This window comes from Belonocnema kinseyi, chromosome 7 (assembly GCF_010883055.1).
Source record: "Belonocnema kinseyi isolate 2016_QV_RU_SX_M_011 chromosome 7, B_treatae_v1, whole genome shotgun sequence".
Lineage (NCBI taxonomy): Eukaryota > Metazoa > Arthropoda > Insecta > Hymenoptera > Cynipidae > Belonocnema > Belonocnema kinseyi.
This window is the reverse complement of record NC_046663.1, coordinates 112,431,359-112,450,479: the sequence shown is the minus strand read 5'-3', so window position 1 is coordinate 112,450,479 and position 19,121 is coordinate 112,431,359. Positions and strand designations below refer to the sequence as shown.

Sequence of the window (19,121 nt, the reverse complement as noted above, 5' to 3'; positions counted from 1 at the left end):
GTCCAAAAACGCAACAATGGGTCGGAAAGGTTATGGCCTCCGTATTTTGGGATGCACATGGCATAATATTCGTGGGCTATCTTGAAAAAGGTAAAACCATAAACGAAGCATACTGTTCATCATTATTGGATCGATTGAAAATCGAAATCGCCGAAAAACGACCGCATTTGAAGAAGAAAAAACCGCTTTATCATCATGACAATGCGCCTGTTCATTCATGCTTAGTTGCACAAACAAAATTGCATGAAATCGGCTTCGAATTGGTTCCTCAGCCACCGTATTCACCAGACCTGGCCCCCAGCCACTATTACTTGTTCCCTAACCTGAAGAGATGGCTCACCGGTAAGCACTTTTACTCAAATAAGGAGCTCATAGCTGAAACGGAGGCGTATTTTGGAGACCCTCCGATCGAGTACTTTTCGGACGGTATCAAAAAGTTAGAAAATCGTTGGACTCGCTGTATCGACCTAAAAGGAGAGTATGTTGAAAAATAAAACCGACTTTGGCCAAAAAAACGTCTCCGTGTTTCATTTTTCAGCGACTTATCAGACTGCCTAGTACTGAAATGAGACAAGGTGTACTCTAGGTATACTCGAACTTTTATATTGTGCTTGTGCATAATAGAATTTTTATTTTTATATTAATTATGTTTTTTACGACTTTTTCTTTGCAATTCAAATCATGTTTAAGTTCACGTTCCTAAGCTAATCCGAATTTTTCAGCCAATTCAGTGCTCCTTTTAAACTTCTTGTTGTCCGGGAGCTCGCGACAATTGTATGGACGTCATTTTAGTACTCACTAAAATTTCAGATTCTTGTGTTTTCCTAGCGAAAAGTTCGAAATTCGTTGACTGACTAACAGCTGTTGGTGCATTTTGCTACAGTTTATCGTTAAACTGGTCAAAAATTTGAGTGCAAAGACGTAATTTTAGTACTCTTGAAACCCACGTGGAATGATTGTTTGAATGCTAAAAACTAACAAGAAGTTTGACTGGCAGCTTCTCGGTGGTGCCAAAGTTGACTGGCAGGCTGTCAAACATGTCAAAAATTCGGTGAAAAAACGTCATTTAGTACTCTTCAAACACAGGTGGAATGATTGTTTGAATGTTAAAAACTAACTAGAAGTTTGACTGGCATCTCCTGAGTGGTGCCAAAGTTTACTGGCAGACTGTCAAGCATATAAAAAATGACAGGATGAAAATTAGTACAGTGATTTTAGTACTCCTGAAACGCATTGGAGATGATTCTTTAGGTGCTAAAAACTAAAATAATCATTGATTGTCTGTTCCTCAATAATGTCAAATTTTACTGGCAGTCTGTCTAGCATGTCGAAAATTCAAGTGAGAAAAAGCTATTTTAGTACTCTTTCAACACATTGAGCATGATTTTTTTGGTGCAAACAACTAACAAAGAATTTGACGGGCAGCTCCTGATTAGTGCCAAAATTGACTGACATTTTAATCAGCAACCGAATGAAAGTTTTGTCCTTTTCATTAAAAAAAATTTTCATCTACACGGAGAAAAATGGATGTTCAAAAGTAAAATCTAGATGTTCAGGGTTAACATATTATATGTTTAACTATAGGACAACAATCTAGATGTCCGAAGTTAGCATCTGTAGATCTTAAAAAGTGAAGTGCTACCCTCTAACATTCAAAATGTTCAACTGAAAAATCCGAGATATTACATGTATGTTTATGTCAAATTACGTCTGTTAATAATTGAGGAGTTTACTTATTTATGGTCATTTAAGGAATTAATTGATAACTTATTTATGAATTTTAAATTAAACTTCAATGTACGTACACGAACGAAAAACAGATAAAGGGTATAAAATGTCGACCAGATGATGCATTCAGTCAAGTTGAGGTTATATTCAATATTTCTAATTTAAAATAAAAACGGGGATGAATAATCGGAGAACGAATGGTCTGTAATCTGAATTAAATATTCTATCTATTTTAAGTTAAACTCAAATTTTATTTCAAATTTATAAACCTTTTGTCAAATGTGTTAAGTCAATAAACCTAAAACATAAGATCGTTGTTCTCTTCTTTTCACAGAAAAAAGTCGTTATCCAATTTTATTTAAGGACATCTCATTTTTATTCTTTGGAAATGTTCCAAGATTGTAATATTCCATAATTTTCATATTGAATATATATGGTATAGCTTTCAAATATAGTCGTGGAATTGCAATGCGCGATGCGCATGCGCTCGAACGGTTTTAACATCTGAATGTGTTTCAGTTTAACATAAAAATATTTTTACGCCTAACATCTCAAAAAGATATTAAATGTATGGCATGAATATCTGCCTATTAGGTGCTACAATCTTACCCTTTGAACATCTACATTTGAACATCCATTTTTCTCCGCGTATAGGACACTTCTCTAAAACTAATATGTATATAAAAAAAAGAAACTACGTAAATCTCACTTTTTACATAAATTCACAGCTCGCAACAATGGGTTTCAACAGTACTAAAATGATGTTTCTTTACTCGATTTTTTGACATTTTTGATAGCCTACCAGTCAACTTTGGCACCACTCAGGAGCTGCCAGTCAAACTTCTCGTTATTTTTTAGCATCCAAACAATCATTCCCCGTGGGTTTCAAGAGTACTAAAATTACGTTTTTGCACTCGAATTTTTACATGTTTGACAGTCTGCCAGTCAACTTTGGCACTACTCAGGAGCTGCCACTTAAACTTCTAGGTAGTTGTTTGCACCTAAAAAATCATCCCCAATGGGTTTCAAGAGTACTAAAATGACGTTTTTTCACTCAAATTTTTGACAGCCTGCCATCCAACTTTGGCACCACTCAGGAGCTGCCAGTCAAACTTATTGTTAGTTTTTAGCATCCAAACAATCATTCCCCGTGGGTTTGAAGAGTACTAAAATGACGTCTTTTCACTCGAATTTTCTTCCAAAAACGATAAATTGTTGCAAAATGCACGAACTGCTGTTAGCCAGTTAACGAATTTCGAATTGTTGACGGACGTTTGGAAGACTAATAATATCTATATTTTCATAATATATGTCCACGTGGACAAAGTACAGGGGGAGGGGGGGTGTTTTTCCAAAATTCAACAGCTGTTCACGGGGGGGGGGCAAACATTGGTGAAAAATTGTCCACGTGGTATATGGATAGGCCCTTAGATATATATGTCGTTCTCCCACTCAGACCCCCCGTGCCGCATCTATGCTTATAATATCTTTGGTAGAAGGGGAAGATCAGGAATATAGGAACATGGTGGACATGTAAATAACGAGTGAGTGATTATATTAATCTCGTCTCCAAATTATTTACATTTTCTGTTTGAAACAAATTTACATTATTTTTATTTTTAAATTGAAAAAGAGAACGATCTGTTCGGAGTGGTACTTAAGTGTTAGGCTTAATGTCTTTGTTTAAATATTTTTTCATTTAGAATTATGGGAATAATAATTTGAAGAAGCAAACCATGTTATGTAATATATAAAAAACGCAATTCATTTTTGATAATGCGCTATTTTATATATTTTTTATTACATGAAACAGTTTGTCAACGTAAATTATTCTTCCTGTAAATCTAAATTTAAAAAATATATTAAAATTAGCATGGATGGGTGGAGAAACAGGGTGGAGGGGTTGCCGGAATAGAGCTATAGTTTGTCCTATCTCCACTAGATAGCATTAGTATCGGCTTAGGAACTGAACCCCAGTCCTCCTGCACGGAAGCCTGATACGCTTATTACTTTTCTAGAACTTCTTAATTTTGGTTCCAATTTAAAAATGTTATGGAGATAATTTGTAAAACTTGTTGTAATGTACTAAAAATCGTTATTAGAACTTATGAATCGCTAGTAAAAATTGCAACATTTTCTGAAACTTTACAAAAAAAACCGTTTAACCCGTTAAGGACCAAACGTCCGTTTTCCCGACACTTTTTTAGCGACATTTTCTGCTACCGAATCGACTGTTAAAAAATGTGAAAACTATGAATTCCAATGTCAAATTTCCTGAACTTTCGAAATGTGACATCAGAATTGCAATAAAATTCAAAATGAAGCAATTATATTAAATTATTTAACAGGAAATACGAATTTCTCATTCCATCAAATTTTTATTTGATTATTTTCATCTCGAATTTGTAAAGATATACCTCTCAAAAGTGAAATTCTTGCGTCCATGGGAACTCAGCTTCAAAATCTATAGGTTAGTTTACTAAAATTCAAGATGGCAATGTCCAATATGGCGGCTAAAAGCCAAATTTTTTTACTGTTGTTCATTTTACGTATTGGAGCTATATTTTCAAACAAATTCCCATACATGCATGTGCATGGGGTTTTTTGGGGTCATTGGTCACAAATCCAAGATTATATTGTCCCAATTCATGATGGCGGATCCAATATGGTTGCCCAAAATTACTGAAACTTTCTGATTTTCATAAAAATCCGCACATGGGATTTTGTTGGGCAGCTGATGATGAATTCAGGCTCATATTTTCAAAATTCAAGATGGCGGATCCAATATGGCTGCCAAAAGTTACTGAAACATTCCGATTTTCACACAAATTCGCCCATAGAATTGTCTCAGTCGAATAAGTATTCTTTAGGATTAAATATTGCCTAGATTCACTCCTCAGAATTAATTTTTTTTTTCCAACCTTTAATTCAATCCGAAATCGATGGTTTATAAACGGGAGCCGAGCGCTTTGTTCGCGGAGAAAAATGGAAGGTCTGTTTGGCCATATAAATGTGCAGACAGATCATATTCCAGGGTCGACTATAGGACAGCTCTTAAATATGGCTAAAGCGGCTATCTCTAGAAAATAAAAACCAGAGGTCCAAATCTGCAATCTCAGAAAGACGACTCGATTGTCTCAGACCGTCGTCTCGGTCATCTCAAGTTGGCTGACCCTATCATTGTGAAGGGTCGGTTCGGAAGTCTCAGATGGTCGATCTGATTTTCTTAGATATTCGATTCCATCAACTGGATGTTGGAGCACGAGTGCATTGACCCTGCCCCTGCCATCTGTATTTGCATGAATCTCAGCAGTTGATGTCAGAACTGAAAAATAATGATTAATTTTAAATTAATAAATACAAGTCAAGTTTATCCTAAATCGATTAATGCTATAATTTTCAGTGACTACTGAATAAATTATAATCTATTTCAAATTTACATTAACCTCAAAAAGATTATAATTAAATGTCTTGAATCTCACATTACTTATAGAAAATATTAACGTTCTAATTACTTATTTAAAACAGGTACTTACAGAATAAGATATTTTCAATGAATCCTTAATAAATATACTTCACTTTACATTGAAATCGTTGGTAAAAAATTTCTTTTTTTTAACAGATATCACCACGCGGTCTACGAGTCCGTTATGCTAATTGGAGCCAATTAGCAATACCCTTTAAATTTTCACGCGCATGATTGACGCGCAAAAATCAAGCAATTGACAATACGCGGTGGGTTATCTGCTCCTTCTTGGATGGTCGAAATGAGTGAAAACAATATGTGCGTATTGAACAGTCCGAATAGGATACCTTAATTATCCCTGAAAGTGAGTGCGATGCTCTTATAAAAGTCAGACTGGCGATAAAATAAGACTTTTTTTTTTAACCATGTCGAAAAAAATTTGAAAGGACCGTTCGATCACGTAGACAGACTTGCTGGCTCTCTAAATTTTGACCATATAACTTTGACCAACCATTTTTCCCCGTGTTCCTTGTGCCAACTTCAGGCATGTCAGTGTTCATTTGTTTCCAACCGTAATTGCAATCCGAAATCGCAGGTTCATAAAAATAAGCCCATTAGTACAGAAAGTAACCAATATATAAAACAATAAAAAAAAAAAATAAAATGAAGACTCTTGTAAATGTTCAACTTCACGCGGTAAGAGTTGGGCAACGGCGAAGAGTGCATCGACCGAGAAAAAACAATAGAACGAACCAAACGAAACTTATGACCATTTTGCATAATTTTTGGAAGCCGTATTGGATCCGCCATCTTCAATTTTGAAAATCTGAGCATGGGTTCGTCATCGGTGATTCCAAAAAACCCCATGTGCGAATTTTTATGAAAATCAGAATGTTTCAGTAATTTTTGGTAGACATATTAGACCCGATATTTTGAATTTTTAAAATCTGATCATGGATTCGTCATCAGCGGCCCCAAAAACCCCCATATGCACAATTTGATTAAAATCGAAATTTTTCAGTAATTTTTGGGAACCATATTGGATCCGCCATCTGGATGTAGGACAATACAATCTCGGATTCGTGATCAGCGACCGCAAAAACCCCTATACACATGCATGTATGAGAATTTGTTTGAACATACAGCTCCAATATGGAAAATAAAGAATAGCAAAAAAATGTGGCTTTTAGCCGCCATATTGGACATCGCCATCTTGGATTTCGGAAAACTAATCTATGGATTTTGAAGCTGAGGGTCCATGTACGCAAGACGTACTTTCACGGAGAATTTCTGAATTTTATTGCAATTTTGATAACGTATTTTGAAAGTTCAGGAAATTTTACATTGGAAATCATTGTTTGGAAATTTGATAACAATCGATTCGGTAGCAGAAACTTTCGCGAAAAAAGTGTCCGAAAAACGTACGTTTGGTCGTTAACGGGTTAAAATGTGTAAAATTCTCTAAGATGATGATCATTCAACAACAAAAATGAGTTTTTAACCAAACAGATCTATTTTAAATAAAATACATGTATTTTAAACAAAATTTTGAATTTTTAAAGGAATATTCCACAAAAGAAATTAATTTTCTACCCGAAAAGGTGAATTAGTCACCAAGAAGATTAATATTCGATCAGAAAAGACAGTTTCAACAACAAAGAAATTTTCTACCAAATAGTTGCATTTTTTTACTGAAAAAAGATACATGTTCAACTGAACATTAAATAGTTAAATTTTCAGTAAAAAAAATTCTAGCAAAATAATTAAATTAAAAAAGGATTTTCAACTAAAATGATGAATTATCAACTAAAAAAATAATTTTTAAGGATGTAGTTCCACTTTCAACTGAATAGTTAAATTTTAAATCCAAAAATGTTTTTCAGTCATTATTAACGAATAGTGCAAGTCTTATTGAAAATTTAATAATTGAATTATGAACCAAAATTGTAATAGCTAAATTTTAAAAAGAAGAATTCTCTACAAAACATTTAAATTTTCAACAAAATAGTTCATTTTCAGCATATCTACTCCCCCTGCTGACACTCTTAATTTTTTTACTTTTCCTATAATTTCTCCTCGCTTGTTCTACTTGCCCTTTTCTATTTTCTCACTCTTCCTCTACTCACACTCCGCAATTGACTTTACTCCCCTTCCCATCAATTTCTGTCACTTGCCCTACCTTCCTGCCCCTCATTTCTAGTTGAAATTTTCTACAAAACAGTTGAACTTTGAACCCGAAAATGTGCATTAAAAAAAAGTGTTTTTTCAGTCAAAACAGTTAAATTTTTAACGAGGCAGTCAATTAAAATATGACAGATTTTTTTCTCTTCGGAAGAATCAAAATAATATCTTTCTTATTCGTCTACTATTTTGTACGGTAAATAATAGATTTCTTTTAACCTATTACTTCAATAAGGGAGACTACACGACAGTAGATTGAACCCATAGTAGATAATCAATAATTAAATGCACAAATATACAAAAAATAATTAATTTTTATTTATTAACACCTACATATGGTGTCTTAGCTATTAATTAAACAAAAGATTTTTTTACATACATCAGTATGTTAAATTGATGATTATCTACTGAGAAATCTATTTTTAAAATTAATACCTTATATTTTTTCCTCATTAAAGATATTAAATAAGTCTCAATCAAGCTCAATGAAGAAAATGGAAAGAACTTAATCTTTGAAATCGACAATAGGAACGCCCGCAATGATTAATGTGCCTTTACCCTACAATTCCACGTCTAAACCACTGAAGTTAAAAAAGACAGATAGTGGCAATTTTTTCAAAACCCGTATAAAAATTAAAATAAGAACTTTTGTAAGAAAAAATACTTGTGCGAAATATCCCCTATAATTTCTGTTTTTTCTACAATAAAAACTGTTAGGCCTCTGGCCTTAGAGGTATTCTTTAACTTAAGGACTGCTAAAAAAAGATTTAAAAATGGATCAAAGTTTAAAATGGTCATATAATTTCTGGAAATGAAAAAAAAATATTTTTGGAGGCGCCGGGTATCGATCCCGGTACCTCTCGCATGCTAAGCGAGCGCTCTACCATCTGAGCTACGCCCCCGATGGTAAATATTTATAAATCATTCAACGGGACCAATAAAAGTTAGCTACATTCAAATTTGAAAGTAAATGTCCTAAGGGCGTTTCATACAATAAAGTAATCTCTTCTCTGGGATGGCAATACATTAATCTCCATTCTGTCTTACAATTACAGTATGAAAAAAATATTACAAAATATATCATGAATTATATAAAAATTAATATCTAGTAAATACTTGTATTCAGAATCAAATTTTTTTATTTTTTTATTTCAAAATACTGCTCAGAATTGCATTTTCATGTGTGGTTATAGATATAGTTGAATATGAAACAAGACATACTAATCAGATTTAAAAAAAATTATTTGCAGGAAATTTTATAATAGATACCCTTTCGGAATTTAATAGGAAAAATTCGACTGAAAATGACTGACCCTGTTTATCGTATTTTTGTGACAAATTGTGATTCGAACGATTTCGGTTTCAAACGAAACGACAAAAAAAATTAAAATTTGTATATTTTTTGGGAGGACATTTTCATTCAAGAATGACAGACTTAAAGATACTTTTAAACCTACTTGGAACTTAAAGATTCTGAAAAATATCAAATTTCCCATTAATTAGCAGAGAATTATTTGTATACGCGTTTTCTGAGATTTTGAAATCTGTTGGATTGTTTCTGTCATGTAAACAAGCATGAAACTTGAATTCAATTGCAATGATTTGAGTACCGTTTGTTCCCCAAATGTTAGTGTTCAAAAAATTTGTCAGTATGTTATTGTAATTATTTTATACCGTTTAGTAATTTTTTCAACTTGTTTTCAATAGTGAAGTTTAATGCGAACATCAAGTGAATTCTTGAATGAGTTGTTACTACTAGACTTGTCGATTGATAAAACCGGTCCATATGAGATCAAGTGGTCCAGATTCTGAGGCGCACACACCTCAGCACGGAATTCTCGATACGTACGTGAAAGGTACAAGAATGCAGTTCCACACCTCAAAATGTTGCTTACTCCTTGGATTAATTCTAGATCACTTTCTTACAACGTGAGTCTTATTTAAACCATTTGAATGACAGGGGGCGTAGCTCAGATGGTAGAGCGCTCGCTTAGCATGCGAGAGGTACCGGGATCGATACCCGGCGCCTCCAGACATTTTTTTACATTTCTTTGATTGAATTAGTGTCAAGCGAGTACCTTAATAATATTTGCCTTAACAAATCAAAAGGGGGCGTAGCTCAGATGGTAGAGCGCTCGCTTAGCATGCGAGAGGTACTGGGATCGATACCCGGCGCCTACACTTTTTTTTATCCTTATTAATTTAAATTTAAATGATTGTAGAAATATCTCCTTAAATCTATTTAGTTTTTAAAATAATTTTTAGGCTGAACATGAACTGATTTCAAAAATGAATACTAATATTTTTGAAGTAATAATAAAAGTAACAGTATTTGAAAATGTCAAAAAAGTCACGAAAACATACAGGTGATTATTAGCAAAGTTCAATAATTAGACCTACATTCTTAGATTTGAAAATTTATATTGTCATATTATGAATTTTGTTGGTTTGATTAAATAACAGAATTTCAAAGTTTATAATTGCATTCTATAATATTTCAATTTTAAATCCTCAATTACGAATATTTTCTTTCCAAAAAACAAAATTAAATAAAGTTTTTAATTGATTGAAAAATGTATTTTTTATATTGCATATACATAATGTGTAATATATTAATAAATACATATATTTAATATTAAATATTGTATGCTACTTATACAAAATTCCAGAGAAGATCATTATATCATTATATGTTGATCATAATGTTTTTCCTATCATGGTTTTCTTATATTTTTTCTCTATTATAGGAATAGTTATATAAAATAATGGTAGGAAAGCAATTAGGGAAATTATAATATAAAAATATTGAAATAATTATTGCAAGAAGTATAAGCTACTCATACCTTTTAAGTTTTTTTATGCCGTATTTACGTGTACCGAAATTTCGGTACAGGTAGCCAGATTTTTTCGGTACAAATCAGAGGAACTGGAAAAGGAGCTATTTGTACAGAAATTTCGGTATGTATAGCTGGATTTTGTTTGTACACGTAGACCCTTCCGTTTATTATACCCACATTGTTAAACAAAGCTTCTTTAAACATGTTAATTTTGATGTAATTTTGATGCCCTTTTTCGCGAGTATTTCAAAATCATATTTTTTTTCTTGTAAATCTGGATATATACACTGAAAATGTGAAAACGCAGGTGAAGAAGTTAGGTATGTATATTCTGTTGATAGTTTATGTATAGAGTCAAAATTATGTATAATCTGTCAAAAATATATTTTAACCCATTATCACATTATTTTGCGATGGTTTATACATAATTTTCAGTTTAATCATAAGCTATTGATACAGCTATACATAATTTTGTCACCCAGGTATGATAAATCGTATGTCATTATTAATCATTCATTATCTGTTAAAGTACTTAAAAGGAGTTTTATAATCAGAAGACTTTTATTTGAATTATAAAAATGTTTGAAGGACTTACGATCAACAAAAGTTTAATTTTGCGAAAAAAATCGTATTTAGAAGATTTTTTTTATCGCTATGCGTATAACTTAAACTATGAAATATCCAATATAATATAAATAAATATATACATATATTTGAATATGTATAAGTCATATAAGAAATATAGTTTTGAATTAATTAGACTATCATTTATTTCTTGAAAAAAAGTTATCCTGATTGAGGATTTAAAAATTATATAATATTTAAGTCATCCATAAATTTTATATATATATATGTACTTTTAAACATTAAGAATTATGTAATTATGTAATAAAAGCGTCAAAATAGATAATATTACATAATAAAATTTCAAGTCTCGAACTGTAGATCAAAATATTCAATTTTATTACTATTGAGCTGCATGTTTCGTGACTTTATTGGAATTATTAATTACTGTTACTTTTATCAATGTAATTTTATCTCGTTCACTCGTCCGGCTAGGATGCTAAATATATCTAATATATCTAATATATCTAAATAAATATATCTAAATATATCCAGCGATTCAAATTGTAAGGCGAACACGCCTTAGCGCGGAATGCTCGCTGTTCCTGTGAAAGGTACTAGAATGTAGTCCACACACCACCCAAAGATTTTTTTTTACTCCTTGCAATGAAAGTAGATCACTTTCTTGCAATTTAAGTCTTATTTTAACAACTTCAATCACAGGGGGCGTAGCTCAGATGGTAGAGCGCTCGCTTAGCATGCGAGAGGTACCGGGATCGATACCCGGCGCCTCCAAAAAGTCTTTTTTTGCATTTCTTTTATTGAATTAGCGTCAGACGAGTACCTTAAAAAAACTTACTTTAACAAATCCAAGGGGGGCGTAGCTCAGATGGTAGAGTGCTCGATTAGCTAGATTATCTTGATTGAGGATTGGAATTTTCCATTTTTTTTATATATCAATTCGTCAAATTCAAATCTGTTCAATAATGAAAATGTACAGCAAGATAACAGAACCTGATTAGTTCATTCTGATAAAGAATGAATTAAAAGAATTTATTTTGTGTGATCTGCGTTCTAACTAAAAAATAATTTTGGTACTTTTCATTGCGCATCTGCAAATTTGTGATGGCCTGACTAAAAGGTATACTGAAACTATAGGAAAAATGGGTAACATTGTAACGTATGTGTCAAACGTGATTAGCTTTTGATTTAATTGTCAGGGTTAAAGATAATTTCTTGCAGATGTATGATTTAAGCTTGAAAATGTATAAAATAAACGACACAGTAATCAAAACCTCAGTCCTGATAAAAGTGACGCCCATTTGCATGTTTTTATCTAATCTAAATTAATTGAAATTCCACTTGATACTATAAAGTGTTGAAAAGGAATTAGGTTTATCATTAGATGTTACTTTTATTTTGTTTAAAAAAAGTATATTCAAATTATAACTAGATTTTATGGTTATTGGGACCATGTGATAATATATTCATCTCGCGCTCGATAACATTTGTACACACATCTTTTGAAATTAAAGGTGAAAGCATCGACAAATGTAATTGGGTGATTGTGAATTCTCTTTTGTTAAAGCTCCTTCTGCTTTTACAAACAGATTCTCATCGCGTATCTCCTGCATTGCACTTGATTTTATCAAAAATGAGAACTATTCTTCATTATGTTCAACATTATTATATCAAATGTACACTACATTTATATCTTTACCTCGGCCTGCGATTGCTTCTTCAGATATTGCAAAATAAAGTAAAAAAATTATTTTTCATGATTACTTTAATATTCGTTTCTTATTTTGCATTAAACTTGATTCTTATAGCTACCCTGAAAAACGTATCATTTCAAAAAATTTGTATTATTACAATTCATAATATGCATTGGTATTGAAACATACGTATTTTTATTGTCTTGTTTTTATATCTGAAAAAAGTGATCATCCAATTTAAAAACTTTTATTAAACATTTTATTGCAACTTATGTTATTTTTTCGTAAATTTAATTCGTTTATTTTCAATTTTATTTTTTACTATTTAAACTTAAAATACGCATCATAGATCTTTTTTGGTTGAACAACTTTTGTATTTTCATCTTCTTCGTCTCTTGTGTTATTTTTCTAAAAATTTAATGTTTTTTTGTTTAATGTTATTTTTTACGATTAAAACAAAAAATACCTTACTTCAAAAGAAATTATTAATGACAATTTTGTTGCTCTTTTTACATTCTCATCATTTATGATTGAGAAAGTATTAGAATTATCAGAAATTTGACATCACACTTTTTTAACGGATCTCCACGTTTCGAGACCCTCTAAATCCGAAAATCAGGTTTTCACAATGGCGTCTGTCTGTCAGTCTGTCCGTCCGGACGTCCGCCCGTAAACGCGATAACTCTCGAAAAAATGAACGAATCAAATTCTTCTTTGGCTTACTTTTTAGATCCTAAAAGAAAGGACGAGTTCGTGAACCAGCCATTTTTGATAAAAATTTAAAAAGTGAACGCAATTTGAAAATTTTTGAGACCACTTTTTTCTGAATTTGAAAATTCTATGTACGGATATTTATATTATTAAACAGAACAAACAATTTATCCTTATGACTTTTTTCGATAAAAAGAAAATTCTCAGAGTTATAGCGTTTAAAAATTTTTTTTAATCAATTGAAAATCAAAATTTGAAGCCGAGATTCAACCGTCGCGCGCCGTAGGTGCGCTCAAATTTGCGAGCGAAGCGATTCACGCGCCCAGCGCCCGATGAGCATGTGCCCGCGACGCGGGCAGATTTTTTGGATAAGAAAGTTTGTTCTATTTATTTTTTTCATAGCTTGTCTCGTTTGTTCAAAAATGTAAAAAGTGGTTTAACAAATTTGTAGATCTTTTTTGAATGCATAATTTTTGTCTTTTCATCTGTTTTTTTATATCTTGCATAGTTTGGCCACAAAATAAAAATTTGGAATATTCATTATTATTTATGCAATCAAAATTTTAATTTTCGATTTTTCACGAAAATTTAAAAAGTTGTTATGATAATCTGGCCGGATTTTCAAAAAACAAAGTTTTTTTCTTCTTGACTTTTTTTTATCGTGCGGTGTTTAGCTAAAGTTTTCATTTTCTTTTATTTTTTAATTGACACAGTCTGCGATTGGAGAATTTTCCGTAACCTTGGCCCCGAACAAGCTGGAAAAAGGACTAGAATTACGAAAAATTCCTTAACGTTAGCCCTGAGTGAGCTGGAAATGGGTTTAAAATTACAGAAAATTCCGTAACAAGACAGTGCATTTTTAATTTTGTAGATGATATAACTCGAACATTTTCTTTTTATTTAAAAAAAAGTCGCAAGGATAAATTGTTCGACTATCTGAGTACTACGAATAGCCGTACATTGAATTTTTAGATCTTGAATAAAATGGTCTCAAACATTTTGTAAATGCTCTTTTTGAATTTGTATCTAAAATATTTTGTTAATGAACTCGATCTTTCTTTTTGGTCCCTGAGACTGTGTGTCAAATTGTAACGTAACCAGGTTAGTCTTAAAAACTAGCCGGTATAAAGACGAGAACGACGACAAGGACGACGACAAGGACGACAACGACAACGACAGGCAGACAGACAAACGCCATCATAAAACTGGATTTTCGGGTACAGGGTGTCTCAAAACGTGGAAATTAAAGAAATCCGCGATAGTCAGTTTTTCACATAAAACAATACCATCTAATTTTGATGAAAATGGGATAAATCACTATAATAATAAATATAATTAAACTTTGGTATAACAACAAAATTTCAGCCTAGAAGTTGAATAAAGAATAATTCATGACAAAAATGTAATGGATTATATTTTCTTGACCTTTTTCTTAATGAAAGCGAGTGACCCCTCATTAAACAATTTCAATTTTAAAAGATTAAAATTGGATGGCTGAAAGTTCGAAGTCACATACGGCCCAACCTTGGCCCATAGTCGGCAAAAATATTGCCGAAGCTCGGCTGCCAATATCGCGCCAATGACGGAATGATAACTATGGTCTGCACTTGGCAGTCTTTGTCGGCCCAACACTGGATACCAGTATTGGACCAAATCTATCTGCCATATTCATGCCATTGCCGGATTGATAACTATGGCCTTGACTTGGCAGCTAAGGCTTGGCTGCCATTGTCGGGCCAACACTGGGTAACAATACCGGACCAACCTGGATGCCGGAGTTAATTCAAAAACTGATAAAAAATCATTGAATTTTTCTTAGGACGCATCTGTTTTATCCATTCATCATTATACCACTGCATATCGTTTGAATATTATTGATAATTTCAAGAATTGAAATTTCATTTAAAGATTTTGGTTAATTTTAACGACTACTGCTTTAAAGAAAATAAGGCGATACGTATTTTTCTGTTTTTCAAACAGAATTTTTTCTTAAAAAGTTATGCGTATTGGAATTTTTGCATTGTTTAAAAAAAAAATCAGAATATTTTCGTTTAAACTCTATAACTTTTGGCCTGAGATATTCATTATTTTATGTTTGATATAATATCGCTCATCGTCTTCTTTCAAAATCTATAGAAAAATTTATAAAAGGTTCAAAATTAACAAAATGACAACGGTTTTTCTGAAAAAATTAAAAACGATTTCCTCAAAAAACAAACTTTAAATTTGTTATCAATATTTTTTTGAGCTTGTACTTTTATAATGAAAATATCTTATAAGTTTGATGCTTGCTCAATAACTTTTGTAGCCAGGAGAATTCTTTTTTGTTACAATCGAATTTTCTACTTTTTCTTGGAAACAATAATAGATACGAAAAATGTTAAGATGAAAGTTTGCACGTCTGAAAAAGTTCTATGAAAATGCCTCTTTTTCTTTTACTTTTACTTTTAGCAAAAAAAAATTCTCCCGGCATCAAAAATGGTTTGGCTTGCATAATGCTGCTAAGAGATGCCTTTCTTTTATTAGTAGAAACTTTAAAAAAATATTGAGAAAAATAAAAAGGTAGGGTTTTTAAGAAAATCTTTTTAATTATTCTCTTCAAATATTGAAAATATAAAAAAGTATAGTTTCCTCTAAAAAACAACGTATTTCGCCCTCGAGAGATTTTGCGATTTCAAGTTTAGGGCCCTGCCTGATTTCAAATGGATTCGGTCTGCGATGAATGTTATTTGTACGTTATTCTCCAAAAAACTGAAATTGGTGAAAGTTTACTTGTAACCACTATTAAAAAGATCGCCGATGGTTATAAATATATACCAAAGATTTGAATGTAACATCTACTTACAATAAAAAATTGTTTCTTCAAAATCTGATAGTTTAAAATAATTTATTTCTATATGGCGAGGGGTCGATCACTCCAATATTCCTGATACATTTACTAAATATTCCCATAGACGTATTCTTTCACTACTCCTAGATATCCTTGGTATTCTTGATATTCTGGATATACTTTATAATCTCAAATATTTTTGATATTTCGAAATATCCCTAAATATATTCACCAATATTTTGACAAATTTCTCAATTTCGCTTTGCGCTCTACAAGTTTTTGACGATTCCAAATTATTTAAAATAATTTAACAAAATCTTAAGAAATTTCAAAAGCGTTTATGGATTATTGTGTAATTAAACAATATTTTAAAGTGTTTAAAAGGATTTTAATAGATTTCAAAATAATTTAACGGGATTTAAAAATTCTTTTAAATTAAAAAAGATTAAAGTTTATAAATGAATTTCTAAAGATTTCAAGTAATTTTAGAGAATTTTAAAAGATTTTAGAAGAGTTTAAAAAGTACAAGAATTTTCAAGAGATTACAAAGACTTTAAAATACTTTTTATGAGTTCAAGAGATTTTTAGTGATTTTAAGGGATTTTGTGGCATTTTAGTGGATTTAATCTGGTGTAAAAAGTGAGTAAACGAATTTAAAATCTTACAAAGTATTTAAAATGATTTTAAAAAAATTCAAGAGTTCAAGGATTTTCATGCAATTAAAAATATTTTGAAGTATTTGAACGGACTTTCAGGAAACTCAGTAGAATTTAAATGAGTTTTAAAATTTTAATGTAAATTAAAAATATAAATAGTCTTCTAAAATTCTTTAAAGTCTGATAAATCTCTCGAAATCTTCGAAAAAATATATATATATCGATTTTTTTAAATCTTTTAAAATATCTTGAAATAATTTGGAATAATTTTCGAATTTTAACCTTGTCTGGCTAATCTTTCATCTTATAATCGCTCCATTTTTATTCAAGGTGTAGCAACAATTACGACGCCAGCACTATTCAGCGTCGTTTAACTTCATTAAATTTTAGTGAAATAGGGATTCCCACCTGTCAGTTACTAGGCAGTCTGATAAGTACCTGAAAATTCTAAGAGATGGCATTAGTATTCACTAATGTGAACCATTTTTGTAGAGCTTGATCCTTCAAATGACGCCTGTCAAAACTTCAGCCATTTATGTTTACGCATTTACAAGTTACAGCACTGAGAAGCGACTAACCTCCTAGTTCTTTTTAATATGGAAAAATCGGAGTTTCGAGTTTTGATCAAACACTACTATCTTCGCAAGAAAACGATATCCGAGACCAAGGCGAAGCTGGATAAGTATTACCCGAACTCTGCACCGTCGATTGGAACGATTCGTAAGTGGTTTACCGAGTTTCGTTGTGGCCGTACGAGCACAGTTGATGCTGAACGATCTGGGCGCCCAAAAGAGGTCACTACACCAGAAAATGTCGAAAAAATCCATGATATGATGTTGAATTATCCCAAAGTGAAATCAAGAGAGGTAGCTAATGCTGTAGGCATATTATTGGAACGTGTGGGCAATATCGTGCATTCAGTTTTGGGCATGAAGAAGCTCTGCGCTCGATGGGTGCCGCGTTGGCTCACAGTGGACCAAAAACGAATTCGTGTGACAACTTCCCAGCTGAATTTGGCATTATTTTCGCGTAAGCCGACCGAGTTTTTGCGCCGATTCATAACTATGGATGAAACCTGGATACACTACTACACTCCTGAGTCAACGCAATAGGCAAAACAGTGGGTTCCACCGGGCCAAAGTGCTCCGAAGCGTCCAAAAACGCAACAATGGGTCGGAAAGCTTATGGCCTCCGTATTTTGGGATGCACATGGCATAATATTCGTGGGCTATCTTGAGAAAGATAAAGCCATAACCGGAGCATACTATTCATCATTACTGGACCGATTGAAAATCGAAATCGCCGAAAAACGACCGCATTTGAAGAAGAAAAAAGCGCTTTATCATCACGACAATGCGCCTGTTCATTCATGTTTAGTTGCACAAGCAAAATTGTATGAAATCGGCTTCGAATTGTTTCCTCAGCCACCGTATTCACCAGACCTGGCCCCCAGCGACTATTACTTGTTCCCTAACCTGAAGAGATGGCTCACCGGTAAGCGTTTTTACTCAAATGAGGAGCACGTAGCTGAAACTGAGGCGTATTTTGGAGACCTTCCGATCGAGTACTTTTCGGACGGTATCAAAAAGTTAGAAAATCGTTGGTCTCGCTGTATCGACCTAAAAGGAGAGTATGTTGAAAAATAAAACCGACTTTGGCCAAAAAAACGTCTCCGTGTTTCATTTTTCAGGGACTTCATTTTGCGCTTTTGATAAATGGTATTAAATAAGTTCTAATTGGTTTACAATAATGTGATTTATCTCGGAGGAGATATATCAGTAACAACAAATTTTTTTCCGTGTCATCTGCTACTGATTCTACATGTTTTACTGAAATTTGCTCACTTCAGCGCGACGCAGTCTACGAGTTCAGAATTATTTTCCTAACCTCAGTGAAACTTTCGCCGAAATATGTTTAATCATTAACCGTCGCAGGTCTTATCTGCAGCAATTTTTTACTTTTTTCTGTGATTGTTTTAAAGCTGGTGTCCCGATTTATAGCTCGAACTCACTCATACTCAGCCTTTTTCCCATTGCTGCTGAGGAGGCCGTAGCAGACGACAGCAACACAATTTGACTTCATTTTTTCTTTGATATTAGTGCATTATAATATCGCACAAAGCTCCGGGACCTGATTGTACGTTATATTGCGCTTTCTTGCAATATAGAGGTTTTGCGATATTATTGTGCGATATCTTTTTCTCCGTGAATATTCAATAATAATTTGTAATACCAGGTGTATACATGTGAAACCGGTATTGCCATCTAGCGGCCAGTAGGCACACTTGTAGGCACTGTCGGAACTTACCATTTGTGCTAATTGGCGTATTGGCATCTGTCAACAATATCAAATACCAAACATTTCAAGTTTCATATGACATCGTGATTTTTTTCGCTCTTGAAAATGTCGAAATACGTGCCTTCAAACAACGAT

At 32.5% G+C, this 19,121-nt stretch overlaps 1 protein-coding gene and 4 non-coding genes across 14 annotated transcripts in view; 4 read left to right on the top strand and 1 right to left on the bottom strand.

Annotated features, from left to right (window-relative positions):
- LOC117176271 (protein furry) overlaps window positions 1–19,121 on the top strand; it is a 248,667-nt gene that overhangs the window by 145,576 nt on the left and 83,970 nt on the right. The gene's annotated exons all lie outside the window — the stretch shown is intronic.
- On the bottom strand, window positions 8,205–8,277 carry Trnaa-agc. The gene has a single exon. It is a non-coding gene; the product is annotated as a tRNA-Ala (tRNA).
- Window positions 9,335–9,407, top strand: Trnaa-agc. The gene has a single exon. It is a non-coding gene; the product is annotated as a tRNA-Ala (tRNA).
- Window positions 9,484–9,556, top strand: Trnaa-agc. The gene has a single exon. It is a non-coding gene; the product is annotated as a tRNA-Ala (tRNA).
- On the top strand, window positions 11,499–11,571 carry Trnaa-agc. The gene has a single exon. It is a non-coding gene; the product is annotated as a tRNA-Ala (tRNA).